Below are 25,716 nucleotides of genomic sequence, written 5' to 3' on the forward strand. Positions count from 1 at the left end.
GTGAAAGAAACTTTCACAAACTTTCACAAACAACATGCCCCAATATTTACTTGCAATCCACATTAGTTTTCCTTTGACAGACAGGGGAACAAGGAGATATTCCTGCCAACAATTCATTGAAGCATAATGCCTACATCTAAATTAGTAAAAAAAAAAAAACACTGAAGAAAAAAAAAAAAAGCAGCTGCTATGTCTCTATTCAGAATCACACAGCAGCTGTGAAAGCAGTTTTATTCTTCCACTTCCAAGTCAATGCATCAAAACCCTTGCCCAGAAGTGTGCCAGCAACTACCACACTAATTGCAAAATTGCCATAGCAATGAAATGACAATAGCCATGCACGTTCATTTGGATGACCAAGCCAGGGCTATTTATAACCGGAAGAATGACTCCAACAAGAAAGTCATAGAGGACGGACTAATTAAGGTGTGCAAATCCAAATATATAGACTTGACTTCATGTTTTATTCAGCTTACCCCAGAAAAATGTTGACTATAGTCTCATTAACTATTTTTTACTTTTTAAAAAAAAAAACATCAGTTCTTACACAAAATATATCAAACTTCGAATTATTTTTCTCCAGTGATTTTTGTATGAGAATTCTTCAGTACCAATTATAAATAACATTTAAAATATAAAATATATGGCCAGGCATGGTGACTCATGCCTGTAATCCCAGCACTTTCAGAGGCCAAGGTGAGAGGATCGCTTCAAGCCAGGAGTTTGAGATCAGCCTGGGCAACACAGTAAGAACCTGTCTGTATAAAACATTTTTTTAAATTAGCCAAGCATGGTGGGGCACACCTGTGATCCCGGCTACTCAGGTAGCTGTGGCAGGATGATCACTTCAGTCAACAAGTTCAAGGCTGCAGTGAGCTATAATTGCTCCACTGTACTCCAGCCTGGATGGCAAAGACAGAGCGCCCTGTCTCTAAAATATATATATTATATTATGTGTATTGTGTATACATATATATTAATATGTATACTCACACATACATACACACGTACCCCTAATCCACTTGTCACAAGAAAGTGGTCTTAACTTTTTAACATGTAAGTTTCAAAAATAAATAGTAAACATTATTTTGATATATTTCAATGTAAATAAAAATACCTAATATGGAGTCATTATTTATTGATAAAAGAAGGAAAGAATAAAAATGACAATAATCTCTGAAAAAGACTAACAGACTCCCACAGTGCAAGGAAATTCTTTTTAAAATCAAGGGAACTTCATTCCAAGTAAGTGTCCCACGGTGTTCTTCTGCCTTCTTAAAATTACCAAAATCGGAATCCATCATAAGCAAGCTACATCTCACAGGAAAAGCTCAGTAGATTGACTTTCCACCATAACAAATAGAGCAAAATATTTCATCAAAATTGTTACTGTTTCCATCGAGGATGCTGTTCAAGGCTATCATAAAAGACTAAGTGTTAGTTGTGAGAAGCAACAGCAAAAATCCCAGTGAATCATTAGTTTTAGTACTAGAAATCCTTCAAAAACCTGTAACTGATGGTTAATTAAATCAAACCTTATCAAATAAAAATTCAATCTAAAAATTGATCATTTCAAAGAAAAATTATTTTTTCTTAAAACTGAATAATACTGATTAAAAGGAGCATTCAAAAACTAAATATTGATATCCTTAAGTGACGCAGCAAAACAATCCCAGTTTTTTATTTCTAATTCATTAAGCAAATACTGTATATACTGATACCAGAAAGTTATACTTATCTTGAAAAGCTTAAATTTTAGATACTAAAAAATGAAGAGATAGAACAGCAATATTTAAGTGAGACCAGAAAGCAAAATGAAGGTAACTCCCGTCCACAGGAGGCTACCTGAACAGGAATATCGACATGAAAATAAATTGCTGAGAGTACACAATAATTATGGATTATTCTGGCTATGTGAATAACTTACTCAAATCTCTCTGCTACCCTGTACAATCTGCCCTTTTATAAACTATTGTTGCCAGGCATGGTGGCTCACACCTATCTTATAATCCCAACACTTTGGAAAGTCAAGGCAGGAGGATTGCCTGAGTTCAGGAGTTCCAGACCAGCCTGGGCAACATAGTGAAACCTCATCTTTACAAGGAAAAAAAAAAAAAAAAAAAACTAGCTGGGCATGGTAGTGCATGCCTGTAGTCCTAGCTACTCAGAAGGCTGAGGCAAGAGGATCACTTGAGCCCAGGAGGTCAAGGCTGCAGTGAGCTGTGATCATACCACTGCACTCCAGCCTGGGCGACAGAATGAGACTGTCTCAAACAAACAAACAAACAAAAATTGTTAGCTGTCAGCTGTCATCCAACACTCTATAAATGTTCTATATGGCTTGGATACCTTGTAACTTCTCTACCACAACCTGAAGTGACCCAAAGGGCCAATTATTTTCAGAGGATACAAATATTCTATTGTGATACTTTATTACAAAACATAACCACAATGGAGATGAGGTGAGTCAGGAGCTAAACAATGATTTCTTAAATACCTACCATGAGGCAGGTTTTACATAAGCGTTTTATTTCAAAGTCTCACAAAAGCACATTGAAATAGTTATTGTTAGCCCCATTTTACAACCAGCTATAACATCAGAAGCGTGATAAAACACCCAAGGTCACACAGCCAGTAAATGGCAAGACTGTCTAATCCTAATATTCATGTTTATGTGGCTAAACAGTCCCTCTAAAAGTATTTATACTTGGCACACTTTTTAAAAAGCTTTAGAAAACTTACACATTCAAAGCAACTTAAGAAAACACACACATATTAAATGGAGCATCCTAATCGAAGTAACTAAGTGTAGAGGTTTGAGATTAAATATTTATAAATTTAACTTTGAGCCCCTGGAACCTACCACTCTCCCCAGGCAAAGAGGTCAGCCAGAAAGCTTCAGGCCTGCATCTCATGATGTATAATGCAATGAGTGAAAGAACAAACTGTACTGAGTGTAACATTCAGTAAATGGCCCCAAAGCTAGCCATAAAACAAACCCACACATATTCCTCTAGTCCTACTTATCTAAAATATCACTATCCTAAAGGAAAATCGAGTAGTACATCAATGTCTGGTCAGAGAAATAACATGCACTTTTAAAGAAAGGGATAAAGCATTAAAGACTATCAGCTCCTTCAGACTCTGCATAATAAATATTCACTAGGAAAAGATGTCCCACTATGTTCTAGACGTAGAATTAAGATAAAAATAAGCAATAATAATCCATCACTTATTCCGAAAATGTTTCACACATACCAGAATAAAATGCCATGCCTACACATAAAATGTAAAATACAAGGAACTGAGTGATGTAGCTGGAGACAAACAAGTACAATTAATAAAAACACATAATTATGATGGTGCATAATATGGTAAGTGTACTCCTGTGGATAAGAAAGACTCATGAGTTCACTCATAACAGGCGGAAGATTGCTTTGGGTTTGTCAGGCAGTTTCATGAACTAAGCTTGCAAGTTAAAATGAAGTAAGTCAATGAAAAGAAAATTAAGTCTTCATGAAAAGATATCAGAGCCACATAACTATCAAAAGCTAAATCTCAAAGTTGACAAAAAGCTTTTTTTCTCAAATTATGAGATTTAAAAATCTTAAAGACTTAGTTTTACAATTCTTAGGGAAACTAATTTAAATAAATTCAAAGTAAATCATATGCGTTATGTGGCATATAGACAGAACATGTTTGAATTTCACTAACGAACAATATTCGAGTTGCAGCTTTGCCACTTACACTTCATATGTAACCATGGGAAAATGACTTATCTGGTTCCTGGTGTACAAAACTGTAAATCAAGGGTGATACCAAGAGGCTTTAGGATTCAGTTAGCTAATGTATAGGATGCATGAGGAAAGCACAAGTGCTAGTTTACTATATAAATTCTTATTTATTATTTATTATTTATTTTTAAGCAATAGGGTCCTCCGCTGTGCTCAGGCTGGAGTACAGTGGTGCAATCACAGCTCACTGCAGCCTTGAACCCCTGGGCTCAAGTGATCCTCCCACCTCAGCCTCCCGAGTAGCCAGGACTACAGTCACGCGCCAGCACGCCTGGCCAATTTTTTAATTTTTAATTTTGGTAGAGATGGGATCTCACTTTGTTGCTGTTGCTGTTGTTGATAATATATTTTGTATCTGAGAACCATGTTTATTTGAAAGAACTTTACTCTTTAGTAATAAAATGAGTATATTATTTAAACACACTAAACATGGTTAATATTGTTTCCAAATCCTTTTAAACCATCTTATTTACACAGACATGCTAATTCTATGCAATTCGTGTTAATTTCTAATATCATTCTGCTGTTTCCCTAAACATATAGCTTTCTACTCATTTTTGTCTCATCATTCTACTAATACTAATTAGTATTACTACTACACATCTATTCTGGACTGCAGAAACTACTAATTTATTACACATCTATTCATGACTGCAGAAATATTAAAGCACATACAACTGCACATTTCTTCTCTCTCCCCAAACTTTATATTAGTCAAAGAATATTCAGCATAAAATCCAATTTTTCTATTTACTTTTTCTCTTCTTTCTACTTCACTGTTTAATCCCATAGACAGGTTGCTTCCGGTGAAAACTGCTTATTCTTTTTTTCTTGTTGAAGAAAGGGTCTCACTCTGTCACCCAGGCTGGTGCACACTGATGCAATCTTGGCTCACTGCAGCCTCGACTTCCTAGACTCAAGAAATCCTCCTGCCTCAGCCTCCTGAGTAGCTGGGGCAACGGGCAACCACTACCATGCCCAGCTGTTTATTTTTTGTTTTATTTTTATAGAGACAGGGTCTCACTATGTTGCCCAGGGTGGTCTCCAACTATTGGCCTCAAGTGATCCTCCCACCTCAGCATCCCAAAGTGCTGGGATTACAAGGATAAACCTCTGGCAAGTTTTACTAAAGAAAAATTATTTTGTTTGGTTTACTTTTCACCAGTATCTTCTGGCATGCTTCTAAACATATCTGAATAACCTGGATCAATGATAGCCAGTGTGCACAGTCTGTAGTATTTTCCACATGCTGTGCCCAGTCCAGTATTATTACCACTGTAGTGATGAACACCAGTTTGGGCCGACATGGTCTAGTACTCTATTGGGGATTTCTTCAAAGCTGGGCACTTGTTAGTGAGGATGACCAACTTTGCTTTTTCTTATCTAATCATCTTCAGAATCTGCTTGTACCCCAGCACATACTTTCCACTTTTCATAACAAGTTGGAGCCTAGAGTTGATCAACTCTAGTGACTTTTCCATCGTTTTTGCCACCATCATATTCCTGGCTTAGGTGGCAGATGGCCAACCAAGAACAGCCGCCAAGATGGCCAGGGAATGAGAAAAGCAAATTGTTCATTCTTATCATGGTGAACAAATGTTTTGTTTCACAGAAAATTTAACCCTCAGAATTATAAATTTTCCCATAAATTTAAAAATAACATACTCTACAAAAATGGTATCATAGACACAGCTGATAAATGTCAAACTAATTAACTTAATGTGAGTTCTCTTGTTTTTTTTCTCATCCATTCACTGATGAGAGGTAAAAACAGCAGGAATATGGCCCAAACACAAATCACAAAGAAAGAGCTAGACAGCGCCTGAACAATCAAGAGCTGACCACAGCGTCTTCTTGTAAGGAATGTGGCCACTGGTGAACAGCCATGTCTAGGAATGTCTAGATATAAAACGGGCAGAAGAAGACAGTCTTGCATACATTTATGTATCTCATTTGTGCTTAGCTAATGGATAATTACATACTTCATACTATAGTTATAAAAATAATGTATAAGGAGAATCTAGTATAATTTTGGACAGATTAGGTACTTAGTGTCTGTTGAAATGAAGGAGTGAGGAAAGAAAAAGAGAAATAAAAAGGAGATAAGAATACAATGTATCTAAGATCTCAAAGTCTTTCTGGTATTCACTCTTTCTGGTATTCATTCCCAGAAATAGTACATTCAAAAAACATGTATAGCGTAATGAATGCAATTATACATTATACTTATTCATTAAATGTTTCCAAACAATCCTTTTAGTGGTATTTAGTAACAAATTTATCTCTCTTTTGCATCCATTCAATAAAAAAATTGGGTGAAAACTATGTGCATCTTAAATATGTCAAGAAATATAAAGAAATTAAGTCAGAGAAAAAAGAAAACTCTCCTGAACTATGGTCTCTAGTATAATAGCTGACATTTCTGTAATGGTACCTTTTATTATAATCCATTAGCAACTGCTAAATTACCAGCATCTACAGATGCTATCTTGCTACCATGGAAATGCAGAATATATGAATTAATTAGGACCGTGGTTGAAAAAAAAAAGGACAGAAGGGTGCCTAGTTTCTACAGGAAGCAGTTTCCTTCAATCGTTTTTATTATTATTATTATTCATCTAACAAATATCTCGTTTTAAAATCTAATTATTAGGCATGTAACCTTTTTTATCAGACAAGGCATCAGTTCCACATTACTTACTTGCTATGACTTCTTAAATTCTGGATTTAATCAACAGTTTTCACGTCAATACTGTGCACCTCTAACTTTTTGCTGCTCATTATTTCTTACATACAATCAGTTTAAGAGAGCTATTTGTCATTGTTACAAAAACACTACTATCACCATGGTTCCTTTCCTTAAGAGGTAGTTTATAAACAAATTTTTATAGAGGTTTCCAAACACCAAAGTTATCGTAAGTGAATGTAATAAGTATATTCCCTCAGAAAGGCATAAAGGGAATATGATATAACCTAATTTGTCATTTACTATTAGTTTGACAAAGAGTATTATTAGAAGGCCAATTAGTCTGCATAAAATCTATGGCAGGAAAAAAAAAAAAAAACCTCAAAGACTTGTTAAAGTGTTTCTGGCAGAGACAGGGTAAAGAGTGCCCTGACAAACCAGTGAGAAGTTCTGCTTGATTTGGTAGATTTCTCTATACATTGGAAAGAAATCGAAGAACATGAACATTTATCAGTCATCAACTACACTGTACTAGGAATGCAAATAACTGCTTTGTTCTGATTACAAGTCCACCCAACAACTTTCCGTAAAGGTGTCAGATCCTTCTTCTGTGAGAAGAGACAGAACAAAAAAGCCCAAAACACTGACCAGCTAAACAGGGCACTTTAATTCGCTTGGTACTTCTCCTTATTTTACAAAAAGCATTCTGGTCCTTTCTGAAGTCTATTTTAGGTTGGGTTAATGGAAATAATCAGCTCTATCCCCAATCAGCTCAATAAGAACTGAAAAGGAAAAAATCAACTTTACAGAACAGAAAAATGGAAGGCCAGAACCTGGATTTGGGTGATGCCAAAGTAATGCCATCCAACAAGATCCTTTTTGAACAGCCATTTTACATCTTCCCTTAAATATCAATCTTCTCAGTCTCTATTCAAAATGCTTTTTCTTCTGTTGTGACCATCGTAGTTACTTCCCTTCACCTCTGGACATCCTTTAAACATTTTTTATTGCAGCATTTTCTTATTCCTAACCACATAAAATAATAAAATCTGTTTGGCGTTTTTGTCAAAGCACTTCCAAGTCATTATCTCATTTGATGCTTAGGGCCACCTTCGGAATATAAGCAGGACAAATATCAGCCCATATTCATATAAAGGAACAGACGACCCAACCAGTTATATGCAGGAACTTCAAGGTGGGGATTAGGGCAGTAGTTCTCAGATACGGCCCTCTGAACCCTCTTACCTAGGGACAACTGTCACCTACTGGACACATTTGCTAGTCACAACCAGCAAAAGTTTTGCTACTGGCACTTAGTGAATACAGGCCAGAAATGCTGCTAAGCATCTTACAAAGTCCATTTTTGGGCTCTCTGTCTCACTGATCTACACGTCTATTCTTTCACCACACTGTCTTGATTACTGTCACTTTTTAGTCATTCTTTTTATTTTACTATTTTTTAAAGAGATAGGGTGCTGCTCTGTTGTCCAGGCTGGTCTCGAACTTCTACTGATATGATGTGATTAGTCTGTTGATGTGATAATATCAATTTTAAAAAGCTGAATCAGTCTTGCATACTTGGGACAAATCCCACTTCATAATGGTATATAAGTCTTTAGTGTTGAATTTAATTTTATAATATTTTGTTGATGATTTCTACATCGATGTACCTGAGAGATACTGGTCTATAGTTTTCTTGTAAAGTATTTGTCTGGCTTTGGTATTAATACTGGCTTCATAAAATGAGTTAGAAAGCATTCCCTCTGCCCCCACCTTCTAAAGGAAATTCTAAACAACTGGTACAGTTTCTCTCTTAAATCTTTGGTAGAATTCACTTGTAAACCCATTTGAACCTGGTGCTTTCAGTTTGGGAAGGTTATGATACATTGTATCTTTCAGGGAATTGGTCCATTTCATCTAGGTTATCAAACTTGTAGGGATAGAGTTATTCATAGTATTCCTTTGTCATTTTTCATGTCCATGGAATCTGTAGTGCTGTCACCTCTCTCATATCTGATATTCATAATTTATGTGGTCTCTTTTTTTTCTTAGCCTGACTAAAGCTCCGCTTACTTTACCTTTTCAAATAACCAGTTTTTTGTTTTGTAGATTTCCTCTATCAATTTCCTGTTTCCAATTTCATTTCCACTCCAATATTTACTATTTCTCATCTTCTGCCTACCTTGGATTTAATTCCCTCTTTTCTTGTCTCCTAAGGTCAAAGCCTAGAAGACTGACTCTAGCACTTTCTCCTTCTGTTACTAAATACATCAAATACTATAAATTTAAAAGCACTGCTTTCAGTGAATCCCCAAAATTTTCATTTTTCACTTTAGCTCAAAATTTTTTGCTATTTCTGTTGAGATTTTTTGACTCATGTTACTTAGAAGTGTGTTGTTTAACCTGCAAGCATTTTGGAATTATCCAGCTATCCTTCTGCTGTTGATTTTGTTTAATTCCATTGTGGCCTAAGGACAGTTATTATATGATTGTATTCTTTTTAAATTGTTAAGGTTTCATGGTTCAGAATGTGTTCTATGTTCTATCTGAGCTAGGGAAGAATGTGTATTCTGTTGTTGGATGAAGTAGCCTACAGATGTCAATTATATCCAGTTGAGTAGTGGTGTTGTTGAGTTCAACAATGTCTTTACTGATTTTCTGCCTGCTAAATCTGGCCATTTCTGATAGAAAGGTAATGAAGTCTCCAACTATAATAGTGATTCATCTATGTTTTCCTCACAGTTCTACCGGTATTTGCATTGAGAATTTGGTCACTCTGTTATTAGGCACATAAGGTAAATTACAGAACTAACACTTTTACCATTATAGAACACGTCTCTTTATCCCTGATAACTTTACTTGCTCTGAAATCTGCTGTTTGAAATTAATATAGCTAATCCTATTTTCTTCTGATTAATGTTAGCATGGCATATCTTTCTCATGTTTTTAATCCACGTATATTCATATTTAAAGAGTTTCATATAGACAGCAATAAAGTTGGGTCTTGTTTTTTTAGGCACTCCTGCAATCTGTCTTTTAATTGGTACATTTACACCACTGACCTTCGAAGTGATTACTGATAATTAGATCAAAGTCTACCATATTCATTGTTTTCCATTTCTTTGTTGTTATTTTTGTCATTCACCCTTTTTCTGCCTTGTGTGGATTTAGTTGAGCATTTTACGTGATTTTATCTTCACTCCTTTCTCACCACATTGGCTATACTGCTTTCATTACTTTTTCTTTGTGCTGGCCCTAGAGTTTGCAATATACATTTACAACTAATTCAGGTCCACTTTCAAGTGCCACTAGATCATTTCATGAGTAGTATGAATACCTTATAATAGCAAAATAATGCTCATTCCTTCCTTCCATCCCTTGTATAATTTCTGTCATGCATTTCACATATAAATAAGCATACACATACACACACACACATGTACATACAAGCACATGTACACACCAGAAAGAATCTCTGAGCTTGAGGATATATGTATGTAACAGAAACCTCCAAACCTGAAAAGCAAGGAGAAAAAATACTGGGGGGAAACAAACCATGTATATATGTGCTTAAGTATAGACAGTTATATATATATATATAGACAAGCACACATAACCAAAGGCATTATTGCTACTATTTTCAATAAACTGTTGTCTCAGATCAATGATTAATTTAAAAATGAAAGTTTTATTTTACCTTCATTTCTCTCCAATGTTTTCTTACGTAGATCTGAGTTTCTGACCTGTATCATTTTTTACATTTCTTGCATGGTAAGTCTACTGGCAACAAATTTCCTTTGTTTAAGCAAATTTCTATTTATCCTTCTCTTTTGAAGGAAAAACTTAACAGAGTAAAAAATCCTAGATTAGTAGGGCTCCATTCTTTCAACACTTTAAATATTTCACTCCACTCTCTTCTTGCTAACACTGTTCCTGAGAAAAAGGTATTCTCATCTTTGCTATTATATAGATAACATATAATATTATTTATTATAATCTGGCTTCTTTCAGGATTTTTACCTTTGATTTTTCTGTAGTTTAAAAATGACATGCCTTCACATAGCTATTCTGCCATTTATTCTGCTTTGTCAACTAGGAAATTGTGGGATCTGTGGTTTGGCTGGGAAATGCTCACTCATTATTGCTTCAAATATTTCTTCTTTTCCTTTCTCTCTTCCTGGTATTTCTTTTATATGTATGTTACACCTTTTGTAGTTGCCCCCGTGGTTCTGATATTCTGTTATGGTTTATTTACTCCAGTATTTTTTCACTTTGCTTTTCAGTTTTGGAGGATTCTTTTAAAAACATCCTCAAGCTTGGACATTCTTTCTTCAGCCATGTCCAGTTTATCAAAGCCCAGCAAAGACATTTTTTTTTTTTTTTTTTTGGAGTCGGAGTCTTGCTCTGTCACCCAGGCTAGAGGACAGGGGTGTGATCACAGCTCACAGCAGACTCCAAATCCTGAGCTCAAGGGATCCTCCCACCTCAGCCTCCCAAGTAGATGGGACTACAGGCATGCACCACCTATGTCCAGCTATTTTTAAAACTTTTTAAAGAGATGCAGTCTTCGTATGTTGCCCAGGATGGTCTCAAACTCCTAGTCTCAAGTGATTCTCCTGCCTCAGCCTCCCATAGCATTGGGATTACAGGCATGAACTGCTGCACATAGCCCCATATTCTTCATTTCTGGCACAGCGTTTTTGATCTCTAGCATTTCTTTTACAGATTCTTAGAATTATCATCTCTCTGCTTACATTACCCATCTGTCCTTGCAAGCTGTTTTACCCATTAAAGCCCTTAGCTTATTATTCATAGTTGTTTTCAGTTCCCAATCTGATGATTCCAGAACCCCTGACATATCTGGGTTTGATTCTGATGTTTGCTCTGTCTCTTCCTTCAGCCCATTTTTCCCCCTTTTACTGTATCTTCTCATTTTTTTCTTGATAGCCAGACATGACACACTGGTTAACAGATACAAATACATTGTCAGTAATAAAGTGGTAAGGTGTAGGAGGAGGGGAAACACTCTACAGTGTTATGATTGGGTCTCAATCTTCAGTGAGGCTGTGCCTCTGGAATGTGAACTTCACAAGTGCTTCTCAGTTCTCTTCTCTCTTAGTTAGAACAGAATGGCTAGAGGGTACAGGAGTTTAATATTCCCCTTTTCTCAAATAAAAGGCTAGAGAGAACTAGAATTGGGTGCTTTGCTTACCCCAGGCCACTTACACTGTGTTTTAACTAATTTTTTCTGAAGCAGACCTCGTTTAAAAACAAAACAAAACAGAGTACTCTGCCATACTTCAAAATGGCTCCTTTTCCCTTCCTTGTGCCAGAAGCAAAGGGAATTTTTCTCAAATATTCACTGTGAAGACCCGGTAGAGCAGCAAGAGGTGAAATTCATAAGAGTAGAAGACCCCTCCACCCACTCTGCTGACTAGGTCCTCCTGGAGTTTTTAAAATCTAAGATTTGTCCACAGTGAATCTCTAGCAATTTGTCAACTATAATGCAGGTTTTCCTATACAAGCAATGTTTCCCATGAAAGACTTTGTTAATTGGTTATCACTCAAGTAAATTATGGTTAGCTGTATCCACCTGTCTCTCCAGTTTTGGGGGCAGTGGTTTGTCCTATGACCTCACTTCTCTATAGGTCCAGGAAGAACTGCTGATTTTTCAATTTGTCCCATTTTTCACCTGTTAGAGCAGACTGGTGACTACAAGCTCCTGACATGCCCAACAATTTCATTATCAGCAATTTGATTATATTATCATCTGGGCATGGATTTCTTTGAAATAATACCATTTGAAGTTTGCTGAGTTTCTTGAATCTGTAAGTTTATGTCTTTCACCAAGTTTGGAGAGTTTTCAGGCCTTGTATCTTTAAATATTTTTTCTTCAGATATTTGTTTTTCCTCTTCTGGCATTATGCTGACACAAATGTTAGAAACCCAAATATTGCCCTGCAAGTCCCTAAGAGTTGGTTCATCTTTTTTCCATTTTCCCTCTTATTTTAGGTAATTTCTATTGTTTGAATTATTTCTATTTATCTGTCTTAAGTTCACTCACTTTTTTCGTCTCTCTCTGCTATTAAATCAGTCCATTTTCCATTTGAGTCCTTTATTAAAGTATGTGTTTTTCTGTTGAGAACTTCTATCTTTCCATTCATTGCAAGTGTTTTCACCTTTATATCTTGGATCACAGTTACCAAAGCCAATTTAAAGTTTTTGTGTGATAAATCCACCATCTGGGTCATCTTGTAGCGAGCACCTGTTATCTTTTCCCTTAGCAACTTGTCAGATTTCCCTGATTCTCTATATGTTAGGTGCCTCTGCATTATATTCTGAACATGTTGGATATTATGTTTTCATTGGGTCCTGTTAAAAATGTTTTCTTAAAAGTGCAGGTTTGTCAAGACCATCCTGGTTAACACGGTGAAACCCCATCTCTACTAAAAATACAAAAAATTAGCCGGGCGCAGTGGCGGGAGCCTATAGTCCCAGCTACTCGGGGGGCTGAGGCAGGAGAATGGCATGAACCCGGGAGGCGGAGCTTGCAGTGAGCCGAGATTGCGCCACTGCACTCCAGGCTGGGCGAAAGAGCGAGACCCTGTCTCAAAATAAAAAAAAAAAAAAGTGCAGGTTTGTTACATAGGTAAACCGCATGTCACTGGAGTTTGGTGTACAAATTATTTCATCTCCCAGGTAAAGAGCATAGTATCTGATAGGTAGTTTTTCGATCCTCACCCTCCTCCCAACCTCCACCCTCAAATAAGCCCAGTGTCTACTGTTCCTCTTTGCATCCATGAGTACTCAGTGTTTAGCTCTTACTTATAAGTGAGAACATGAAGTATCTGGTTTTCTGTTCTTGCATTAATTCACATAGGATAATGTTACTAGCAGCATCCATGCTGCTGCAAAGGACATGATCTGATTTTTTTTATAGCTGTGTAGTATTCCATGGTGCATATGTACTACATTTTCTTTATCCAGTCCACCATTGATGAACATCTAGGTTGATTCCACGTCTTTGCTATGCGAACAGTGCTGTGATGAACATATGTTTGCATGTGTCTTTATGGTAGAATGAATTATATTTCTTTGGGTATATACCCAGTAAGGGGAGTGCTGGATCGAATGGTAGTTCTGTTTTACATTCTTTGAGAAATCACCACAATGCTTTCCACAGCGGTTGAACTAATTTATGTTACCACCAGCACTGTATGTGTTTCCTTTTCTCCACAGCCTCTCCAGCATCTGTTTTTTGTACGTTTTTTGTTTTTGACTTTTCAATAATTGCCATTCTGATTGGTGTGAGATGCTATCTCATCATGGTTTTGAACTGCATGTCTTTAATGATTAATGATGTTGAGCATTTTTTCATATTGTTGTTGGCTGTGTGTGTTTTCTTTTGAAAAGTGTTCATGTCCTTTGCCCATTTTTTACTGGGGCTGTTTGTTTTTTGCTTGTTGATTTAAGTTCCTTGCAGAATCTGGATATTAGACATTTGTTGGATGCATAGTTTGCAAATATTTTCTCCCATTTTGAAGGTTGTCTGTTTACTCACACCAGTTTCTTTTGCTGTGTAGAAGCCCTTTAGTTTAACTAGATCCTATTTCTCAATTTTTGTTTTTGTTGCAATTGCTTTTGGAGTCTTCATCATGTAATCTTTGCCATGGCCTATATCTAGAATGGTATTTCCTAGGCTTCCTTCTAGGCTTTTTACAGTTTTAGGTTTTAAGTCTTTGTTCCATCTTGAGTTCATTTTTGTATATGAAGAAAGGAAGGGGTCCAGTTGCAAACTTTTGTATATGGCTAATCAGCTCTTCAAACACCATTTATTAAATAGGGAATCCTTTCCCCATTGCTTGTTATTGTTGACTTTGTCAAAGATCAGATGGTTGTTGGTGTGCAGCTTTATTTCTGGGTTCTCTAACCTGTTCCACTCCTCTATATGTCTGTCTTTGTACCAGTATCATGCTGTTTTGGTTACTGTAGCCATGTAATATAGTTTGAAGTTGGTAGGGTGATGCCTCTGGCTTTGTTCTTTTAGCTTAGGATCGTTTTGGCTATGCATTCTCTTTTTTGGTTGCATATGAATTTTAGAATAGTTTTTTCTAATTCTGTGAAAAATGATGTAGGTAGTTGGAGAGAAATAGCATTGAATCTGTAAACTGAATTGGACAGTATGGCCATTTAAACAATATTAATTTTTCCTATCCATGAACATGGAATGTTCTTCCATTTGTTTGTGTTCTCTTCAACTTCCTTTAGCAGTGTGTGGTAATCCTCATCACACAGGTATTTCACTTCCCTGTATAGCTGTATTCCTAGATATTTTATTATTTTTGTGGCTTTTGTGAATGGGATTGCATTCTTGATTTGGCTCTCAGCTTCAACGTTATTGATGTATAGAAATGCTACTGATACTTGTACATTGATTTTGTATCCTAAAACTTTGCTGAAGTTGTTTATTAATTCTAGAAGCATCTGGAGAGTATGGGGTTTTCTAGATATAGAATTATATCATCTGTAGATAGATATGGTTCGACTTCCTCTCTTCCTATTTGGATGACTTTTACTTCTTTCTCTTGCATGACTGCTCCAGCTAGGACATCCAGTACTATGCTGAATAGGAGTGGTTGAGATTGGGCATCCTTGTCGTGTTCTGGTTCTCAAGGAAAATGATTCCAGGTTTTGCCCATTCGTTATAATGTTGGCTATGGGCTGTCATGAATGGCTCTTATTATTTTGAGGTTTGTTCCTTCAATGCCTACTTTGTTGAGGGTTTTTTACATGAAGGAATGTTGAATTTCATTGAAAGCCTTTCCTGTGTCTATTGAGATCATCATGTGGTTTTCAGTTTTGTTTATGTGATAAATCACATAGATTTCCATATGTTGAATAAACCTTGCATCCCAGGAATAAGGCCTATTTGTGGTGGATTAGCTTTTCGATGTGCTGCTGGGTTCAATTTGCTAGGGTTTTGTTAAGGATTTTTGTGTCTATGTTCAACAGGGATATTAGCCTGAAGTTTTCATCTTTTATTGTGTCTGTCATGTTTTGGTATTAGAATGATCTGGCCTCATAATGAGTCTGAGAGGAGTCCCTCTTACTCAGTATTTTCTAGAAGTTCCAATAGGATTGATACCAGCTTTTCTTTATACATCTGATAAAATTCAGCTGTAAATCCCTCTGGTCCAGGGCTTTTACTGGTTGGTAGGTTTTTTATTACTGATTCAATTTCAGAACTCATTACTGATCTGTTCAAGTATTCCATTTCTTCCTGGTTCAATCTTGGGAGGTTTTACATTTCCAGGAATTTATCTATTTTCTCTAGGTTTTCTAGTTGGTGTGCATAGAGGTATTCATAATAGTCTCTGAGAGTTTTGTTTTCTGCATTTCTGTGGGGTTGGTGGTAATGTCATCTTTGTCATCTCTGTGTTTATTAGAATCTTTTTTCTTTATTGGTCTAGCTAATAGCCTCTTAATCTTATGCATTCTTTCGAAGAACCAACTTTTGGTTTCATCAATCTTTTATATGAATTTTCGCCTGTCATTTTTGTTCAGTTCAGCTCGGATTTTTGTTATTTTCTTTTGCTAGCTTTAGGGTTGGCTCACTCTTGTTTTTCTAGTTCCTCTAGGTGTGATGCTGGGTTGTTAATCTGAGTTCTAACTTGATGTAAGCATTTAGCACTATAAACTTTCCTCTTACCACTGCTTTAGCTGCATCCTAAAGATTCAGGTGAGTTGTATCTGTTTCCATTAATTTCAAATAACTTATTGATTTGTACCTTAATTTCACTCTACACAAAAGTCATTCAGGGACAGGTTAATTTCCAAGTAATTGTACAGTTTGGGGAGATCTTCTTGGTATTGATTTCTATTTTTATTGCACTGAGGTCTCAAAGACTGGTTGGTAGGGTTTTGTGTGTTTTTAATTTGTTGAGAATTGCTTTATGGCCAAATGTGTGGTCAATGTTAGAGTATGTGCCATGTGCAGGTGAGACGAATGTATATTCTGTTGTTGTTGGGTGGCATATCGTATAGATGTCTGTTAGATCCATGGGTTAAGCGTCAAGTTTAGGCCCCTAGTATCTGTTTCTTTCCTGTCTCAGTGATCTAACACTGTCGGTGACATGTTGAAGTCTCCATTACTGTGTGGTTATCTAAGTCTCTTCATTGGTCTCTTACAAACTTGTTTTATTGATCTAAGCACACCAGTGTTGGGTGCAAATATATTTAAGATAGTTAAGACTTCTTATTTAGTTGAACCATTTATCATTATGTAATGTCCTTCTTTGTCCATTTTTATTTGAGATGGAGTCTCACTCTGTGCCACCCAGCTGGAGTGCAGTGGCACAATCTCAGCTCACTACAACCTCCATCTCCCAGGTTCAAGTGATTATCATGCCTCAGCCTCCCAAGTAGCTGGGAATACAGCTGTACCTCAACACACCTGGCTAATTTTTTCCATTCTTAGTAGAGACAGGGTTTCCATGTTGGCCAGGCTGGTCTTGAACTTCTAACCTCATGTGATCTGCCCACCTTAGCCCCCCAAAGTGCCGGGATTACCGGTGTGAGCCACCACACCTGGGTTCTTTGTCCTTTTTGAACACTGATGGCTTAAAGTCTATTTTTTTCTAAATAAGAATAGCAACTCTTGCTCTGTTTGCTTGATAGATCTTTCTCCATCCCTTTACTTTGAGCCTATGAGTGGGTTTGCATTTAAGATGGTCTCTTGAAGGCAGCATACAGTTGGGTCTTCTTCTTTATGCAACTTGTCACTCTGTGCCTTCAAAGTGGGCATTTATCCTGTTTATGTTCAAGGTTTTTTTTGTTTTTGAGAGGGGGCCTTGCTCTGTCACCCAGACTGGAGTGCAGTGGTGCCATCTCAGCTCACTGCAACCTCTGCCTCCCGGGTTCAAGCAATTCTCCTGCCTTAGCCTCCTGCGTAGCTGGGATTGCAGGCATGTGCCACTATGCCTGGCTATTTTTTTGTATTTTTGGTAGAGACAGGGTTTCATCATGCTGGCCTGGCTGGTCTCGAACTCCTGACCTCAGGTGATCCACCCGCCTTGGCCTCCCAAAGTGCTAGGATTACAGCCATGAGCCACAACACCCGGCCCTGTTTAAAATGTTCAAGGTTAATACTGATGTTAAGATTTGATCCTGTCAACATGTTGTTAGCAGGTTATTATGTAGACTTGATTATATAATTGCTTTATAGTGTCAGTGGGCTATGTACTTAAGTGTGTTTTTATAGTGGCAGATAACAGTCTTATGGAAATGATTCCATTTTTAGCACTCGCTTAAGCATGTCTTGTAAGGCAGGTGTGGTGGTAATGAATTCCCTTAGTGTTTGCTTGTCTGAAGAAAATATTTCTCCTTTGTTTATGAAGTTTAGTTTGGCTGGAAATGGAATTCTTGGTTGAAATTTCTTTTCTTTAAGGCTGCTGAATATAAGCCCCCCAATCTCTTCTGGCTTGTGAGATTTCTGCTGAAAGGTCTGCTGTTAGCCTAATGAGAAACTCTTTGTATATGACCTGCCCCTACTCTCTGATCTGCCTTTAATATTTTTTCTTTCACATTGACTTTGGAGAATCTGATGACTATCTATCTTCAAGACAGATATCTTGCAGTATATTGCTGAGGTTCTGTGAATTTACCGAATTTGCATGTTGACCTTTCTAGTGAGGTTGGGGAAATTTTCCCAGACAATATCCACAAAAATGTTTTCCAAGTTGCTTGCTCTCTCTCCCTGTCTTTCTCGAATGTAAATGAGTTGTAGGTTTGGTCTCTTCACATAATCCCTTATTTCCCAGAGGTTTTGTTCACTTTTAATTTTTTCTTTATTTTGTCCAACTGAGTTGATTCAAAGAAATGGTCTTCAAGCTCTGAGATTCTTTCCTCAGATTAGTCTATTCTGCTTTAATACTTCTGACTATTATGAAATTCTTGTAGATTTTCAGCTCTAGAGAACAGTTTCTTTCTTAAAATGGCTATTTCATCTTTCAGCTCCTGTATCATTTTATCGGAATCCTTAGATTCCCTGGATTCAGTTTCAACTTTCTCCTAAATCTTGATGACCTTATTTGTCATCCAGATTCTGTATTCTATGCCATCATTTCAGTGATTTCAATCAAGAACACTTGCTGTCGAGCTCATGTGGTCATTTGGAGGTAAGATGACACTCTGGCTTTTTGAATTGCCAGAGTTTTGCACTGGTTCTTTCTCATCTGTGTGAGATGATGTTTCTTTAATCTTTAAAGTTGCTGTCCTTCGGATAGGGCTTTTTGCTTTTTATATTCTTTGATGCCCTTGAGGGTTTGACAGTGGTATGAGTTGGGTATAAACTGATTGGCTTCATGTCTGGATGATTGCAGGGGGCCAAGGCTCAGCTTAGCACTCCTAGGCTGTGTGCTCTAACCCTGGGGGCCTGGGACCAGGCCCACAGCCTTTTTTCTCTGGCCCCTTGAGGTTAAGCTCCTGCTGCGCTGAAGGGGCCGAGGTGTTCCCAGTCTGCTGGTAACACTCCAATGTGGTCTGCCAGCAAAAGGGCTTTGGCAAGGCAGCAGGGGTCCCTGCACGTGTGCACCAGTGGCAGCGTGGTAATGAGGTTAGCATGCACACGGCATGTACACATGGTGTTCACTGAGCAATCCTGTGACTCAACCCTACAAAGGTAAAAGCCAGGAGATTAAGAAAGATGATGCAAACAGTAAATTCGGCCATACCTGTTGGTCTTCAAATTTTGACTTCCCTACCCAATCTGCCTGCTGTTGCTTATTTTTCACAATCTTCAGTTGCATTTTGCATTATTTCCAGAGTTTTTAGTTGCAATCAGTTACACCCACCAGAGAACCAGCAGGGGAAGGCTGCAGGCAAGTTCATGCCAGTTAAGTAATGAGGGGAGGCTGTGAGCAAGTGCATGCTGGCAGGGGAGGGCTGTGGGTGGTGGCATGCCAGCAGCGGCCCTCCTACAGAAGCTCTCTATGAAGACAGATCTTCTAACAAAAGAGCTATGGCAGTAGCTGCCAGCGAGTGCCTCAGCTGGGCAGCCAAGGCCATGCTGCAAGCAGGTGTGGCCAGGCAGGGACTCTGCGATAGGCCAGCAAATAGGGGGACACTCAGATCAGACAGGCCCCTTCCCATGAGCAAGATATGCTCTGTCCAGGTCTGGCAGCCAAAAAGGCTAAAGCCACCTAGAGGAGTATGGTGGGCCTTGAGGGATGAGCACCCATGACTATGCTCCATTGCAGCCATTCCCACGCCAGACCCCTGGGGATCCATGCAAGCTGGAGTTCTGTCGCTGCCAGCTCAAATATTCATAGGGGTTATGGGGTCTCCTGCAGTGAGAACACCAGAGGTCTGTAACGAGAGTGGGCCACTCCAAGCCTATTTCACTCGCCCCTTCCCCAGGAGCTGCTCAGGGTCAGGAATAAGTCCTGGTGCTCAGCAACTCCATGCAGGGTTTCCTCCCCCACTTCAGCCCGGGGTCTGTATCCTGCTTCTGTCTACTCTCAATACCTTCTTTCTGAAGATCTGTTTGGAGTATGCAGTTCTTCCTGATGGTCTGGTTTCTCAGTGGGAGAAGTTCTTCCTGTCTGCATCTAGTCAGCCATCTTGTTAAATAGCAATTTTCAATAGCTATGTTATTCAGATTACTCAGGAGATAGTCTGGGACTGCGTGGTACCTTATGTCACAGTTCTGTACTCAAAACATTTGCTGTGCCCCTTTGGGTCTGAATTGTGCATGTGCTGCTTAGGGGTGAGCTCAGGACTTGTTTCAGCTTATACACAGAAACAGGAGATCCCCTTTTTCAGCTCTCTTCTCCACCACTTCCTTGACGCCCTCTGGCCCCTAGGGTCCTCTTTTCCAAATCTGCTATGCATAAAACCAGGATTTTCTCTTAAAACTTAATCCCTTACACTGTTTTTCAGTTCCACACAATGGGACTGTCCTTGCAGCATTTCAGCAAGGGAAACTACAGAGAAAAAATAACTGATTCCCTCCCACATTCTGTAGACCCCAGGGATCCCTTTTCTATTTCCTTTGTACAGAAAGAGGGCTGTATCTCAGCATCCACAGTGCTACACTACTGCCATCACCACTGCAGCACTACAGGTTTTTAACTGGGCTGGCCTCAAGGCAGGGCAAGGAGAAAAAGGAAAAAAAAAGGACGGGGAACTCCTCCCATATCTTCTAGCTCACAAGGGTCCCTATTCTGAATCTTCTGACTAGAAGGAGGGGGTTTCTGTTGGGCTTTTCTGCCATTGGTTTTCAACGAGCAGTCCTGGGACTCAGCCCTCCAAAGGTAAAAGCCAGGAGATTAAGAAAGAAAAGATGACATAAACAGTAAATTTACTGCCAGTCCAGTAGGTCTTCAAATTTTGACTTCCCTACCCAATCTTCCTGCTGTTGTTTACTTTTCAGAATCCTCAGCTGCATTTTGCATTATTTCCAGAGTTCTTAGTTGTAATCAGTGGAGAGACAGGCTGTGGAAGACTCACTCCATTTCGATCAGCACCAGGTATCATTCATTACACTTTAAAATGCATTCACCTTTACTGTATACAGTACCAATACAAATATAGATTTGGGAGGCAGTAAAAGGCAATATCAGAATATATGCTCCGAATATCAGACACTGAACCAAAAGCTCTTCAACTGATACATTTGAATGTGTCTAATTAAAGATGAAGTATACATCTGGCAGGGTAACTGCAAATCTATTCTAAGATATTGTAAAAAATGATTAAACAGGAAACTCTAGATATGGCTCATGCTGTGCTTTCTTCTTACAAATACTTCAAACTTCTAGCACCAGGCTCTCAAGTACTTACCTGTGTGTTCTACCACCAATAGCTATTTTGAAACTGTGTCATTTGGCTTAGAATTGAGTGGTCTATAAAAACACAAAGCCACTTTTTAATGCAACAGTTTTCCGTTAAAAAGCACTCTTTCAAAGAGTGCACTCTTCAACTTCAGCAAGATGTGTTAAATAACAAGAAACACACGAATAGCCAGCAAGCCAAGCTTACTCACGGGGCTGGCTCATATAACAAAATTCAACCTAAGTCAGGTCATTGGAAATGAAGAGTTGTCCAGGACTGAGCACCAAATCCAATGGAGCATTCTATTAAAAGTTAAAATGTTTTTAGGGTAAATGTAAAAAATTATACTATAAGGAAGCACTGGGCTTACAGCTTCATTTTTTTTTTTAATGAATTCATGTTATGTATTTAGCATTTTGTAAATGTATGAGACTAGGATTGAGGACTCCTCTTAAGGCCTGACGCTCCACTTGCTGTCTGTGATAGTGTGAAATATTTCTTAGGTCTTCCACCCTTGTTTCATGGCATCCAACTCCTAAAATCCTTAGACTCTCAAAGTGATGTCTTTTTGTATGCTAATAAGTTGACAGATGACTGGTAGCCCCTAGGCAGCTTCAGGATAAAGGTTGGTCACTGGAAAAACCAAGGCAGGATTAAATGGTTGGGATCCCCAACCTCCAAGGGGAGAGAAGCTGAAGGTTAAGTTGGTCACCAGTCACCAATGGTTTAACCAATTATGCCTAGGTAATGACATAACTGATTATGACACTTCTTTAAAAGGTGAAAAGGGCTGAGTTCAGAGCACTTCCGGACAGATGAACATACGGAGGTTGACAGGAAGGGAACAAAAACTCATCCATGTACCAACAGTGGAGGACTCCACCTCCACAGGGACAGAATCTCCTGTGCTCAGGACCCTTCCAAGTCTCGCCCTACGTATCTCTTTATCTGTTTGTATCCTTTGAAATAAACCAGTAAACCTGTTTTCTGATTTCTGTGAACCACCCTAGAAAATTAATATAACCCAAAAAAGGTGTTGTAAAAACTCCAACTTGAAGTAGTTGGTTGGTCAAAGTTCCAGAGACCCAAATTTGCAACTGGTGTCTGAAGGATGTTGGCATTGGGGGTGGTGGGAGGTCTGGAGGACTGTGCCCTCCACCTGTGGAATGAGACGCTATTTCTAGGCTGACAGTGTGAGAACTGAATTAGAGGACATCCAGCTGGTGTCTGCTGCAAAACTGATTACTTGTTGGTGGGGAGAAATCCCCCACATTTGGTCACAGAAGTCTTCTGTTTTGATTGTTGAGTGAGAGAATAAAAAAATATACATTTGAGTATGTTTTTACACTCACAGTGTCCATTTCACATTGTGGAAGGGGCCTAACTAGGTGGCAGATCATGACAGTACTCCTTTTTCTTTCTTATTTGGCCAATGAAATGGCTATGTTAGAAGGAACTTTACAAATAACTCGTACTTTACAGAAGAGAAAGCAAGCTCAAGCATTAAGTGACTTATCTAAAATCACATATTTACATAAAAGATTTGAAAGCAGGACCCAGGATTTCCAATTTCACGTCCCAGATTCCTTCTGCAACTCCCATCATTTTTTCTTTTTTTTGAGACAGATTCTGGCTCTGTTACCCAGGCTAGAGTGCAGTGGCACAATCCCAGCTCACTGCAACCTCCACCAAGTAGCTGGGATTAAAGGCGCATGCCACCATGCCCAGCTAATTTTTGTATTTTTAGTAGCGACGGGGGTCTCACCATATTAGTCAGGCTGGTCTTGAACTCCTAACCTCGTGATCCACCCGCCTCGGCCTCCCAAAGTGCTGGGATTACAGGCGTGAGCCATCGTGCCTGGCCCTCCCTGCTGCCTTCTAAGAAAGAGCAAAATCTGGGAAACTTCTGAAGTGATGGCACCTGGGAGATGCTGATCAAGGCACCAATCATGGATGCATTGGCAATCAGAATGCAGGTGGCATGGGAGGGTATTTTTTTTTTTTAATCCCACTACTCCCCATCTGATATCACCTCACTGAGTAACAGGTTAATCTGAATACTTTTCATTTTATATACTCAAAAATAAATAAAAATAAACACCTGTGGCCATGATAAAAGGAAATATGGTCTTTTCCTTTAGTGCCACTTGTTTTTGTAACCAGCTGTTAAGAAAAACACAGCAGTAAATCTAAATTGAGAAATGACACGGACCATCAAACAAGCTACATGTCTATTCTCATGTCAATTCTCTAGCTATATGTCTATTTCATCTCTATATGTAAGAAATATTTTCCCCCAATGGTTAAATACACCACATGATTTTTCTTATTACACCAACAGCAGAAGGCAATTCAGACAAGACAGTCTTAAAAGCAAATCAGTTACAAATACGAGAAGAAACAAGACACGCATTGTTGTCTCCCATCCACAAGCTGAATGACAAGGAAGAACTGGGCATTCATAGGCATCAGGACTAAACTGATAGGTAATGCAATTATGTGTTGCCTCTAAACCAAGGGCAGATCAGGGATTGTTCCCTGGACCTAACACTGCAGTATGTTTCTGGAGAAATCTCCAAATTGTGGGAGACCTGTCAAGCTCATTTTCTCTAATGCAGTTACCAACGGCCAGTCCCAGGACACATATTTTCCTCACCTAATCCCAAGAGGTATAATTAGGTCTTGAGACAGGACATCAAAACCAACTCTACAACCTTACCTCCCAGTTGCTTGGTAGCTCTGACAGTGAAAGTGGACAAAATGTACCCAGTCCTCAGATCGATTTCCTCTAATCTCAGGCCGTTTGCTCTGGTTACTGAAGACACAACCACACACATCCTCCTCAATCTTCCATACCTCTCACTACCACCTTTGGCTGTATCTTCCATTCAGAAAGGATCCTTCAAAGTCTTAAAAGCAAGTAATTTTTTAAATAAAGGCTAATCACCTATTTGGCTTTCCAAAGGCCCCTGATAATTGAGCTAAGACTCTCGAAGCTACTCTCAAGAGTGTAACTTTAGAGTTTAACATTTCCATAGTACTCACTAAATCTCTTAGTCTTTCTCTCCCTCTCTCCTTTCTCTTCCAGTCTATTACCCCTCTGTGTCTCTTCCATTCATCAGTCATGGTCATATTAGTTGTAATACTTTAGAAGTAAATATCAAAAAGCTTTAAGCTTTAAATGAAAAAACTGAGTTTTTAAGACCCCTGTGGCTTTCAAATAACCTTTTTCTCCTGGAAGAGTGTTACCTACAATAGAAAAATTTCTACGCATTCTTCTGTTCATTCTCCTTCCCAATGCTCCCATTTATGTAACCCGCAAGCATTAACTAAATAAATATCTACTATGTGCCAGAGGCTATGATAGATCCTGGGATAAACACAAAAACATGGTCCCTGTCCTTAAGGAACTCTTACCTCATAAGAGACCAGAGTAAGCCAACACTACCAGGAGGTTATATGTACCAGTTACCCTTCTGTACTACTACTTAATACTCATTAAACCACCATGAAGTGGATAAAGCTGAGAAACCTAGGGCTCAGAAGGGGTTAATTTGTATAAATTCATAAAGCTCACTAGTATAAATTAAATAATTTGTACTAATTATAAGTATAAATAACTATAATTTATACTGATCATAAGTATAAATATCCTTTTACACTATTCCATTGAGGCAGGTGCATGGTAGATATGTTAAAACTAAAATGAAAGAGCAGATAACATTTACTGTATACTACCACGTGCCAGGCACTGTTCCAAGAGTTTTATACAGTTTGTCTTATGATTCTGTGAGACAGGTGTTTTTTTAATAACCTGAAAATAAGTTTAATCTATTAAAAGGAGTAAATGGCACAAAATTTCTTTAAGACATAAAGCTCAAAAGGGGGACAGGTAAAGACACTAAGTACAAAAGTATAGACAGTTCTCACTGAAAAGAAGAAAAAAATTGCTTGGTAGGATCTGAACACTTCCTCAACATCTAAACTGAAAAAGACGGTGCAAGCACTGTTTAATTAGACCACTTTATTTTTATTTTATTTTATTTTTTTTTTTTTTTGAGACGGAGTCTCACTCTGTCACCCAGGCTGGAGTGCAGTGGCGCAATCTCGGCTCACTGCAAGCTCTGCCTCCCGGGTTCACGCCATTCTCCTGCCTCAGCCTCTCCGAGTAGCTGGGACTACAGGCGCCCGCCACCACGCCCGGCTAATTTTTTTGTATTTTTAGTAGAGACGGGGTTTCACTGTGGTCTCGATCTCCTGACCTTGTGATCCACCCGCCTCGGCCTCCCAAAGTGCTGGGATTACAAGCGTGAGCCACCACGCCCGGCCTAGACCACTTTATTTTAACTGCTCTCTCTAAAACCTCAACATCATATATTAGAAGGAATTACAAGTTAGAAGAAA

General features: G+C 38.5%; 1 protein-coding gene and 1 pseudogene across 1 annotated transcript in view; both read right to left on the reverse strand.

Annotated features, from left to right (window-relative positions):
* SLC2A13 (solute carrier family 2 member 13) overlaps positions 1-25,716 on the reverse strand; it is a 367,606-nt gene that overhangs the window by 323,246 nt on the left and 18,644 nt on the right. The window lies entirely within an intron of this gene.
* Positions 4,946-5,293, reverse strand: LOC116481069 (large ribosomal subunit protein eL30-like; annotated as a pseudogene).

This window comes from Hylobates moloch, unplaced genomic scaffold, assembly GCF_009828535.3.
Source record: "Hylobates moloch isolate HMO894 unplaced genomic scaffold, HMol_V3 SCAFFOLD_13, whole genome shotgun sequence".
Taxonomy (NCBI): Eukaryota; Metazoa; Chordata; class Mammalia; order Primates; family Hylobatidae; genus Hylobates; species Hylobates moloch.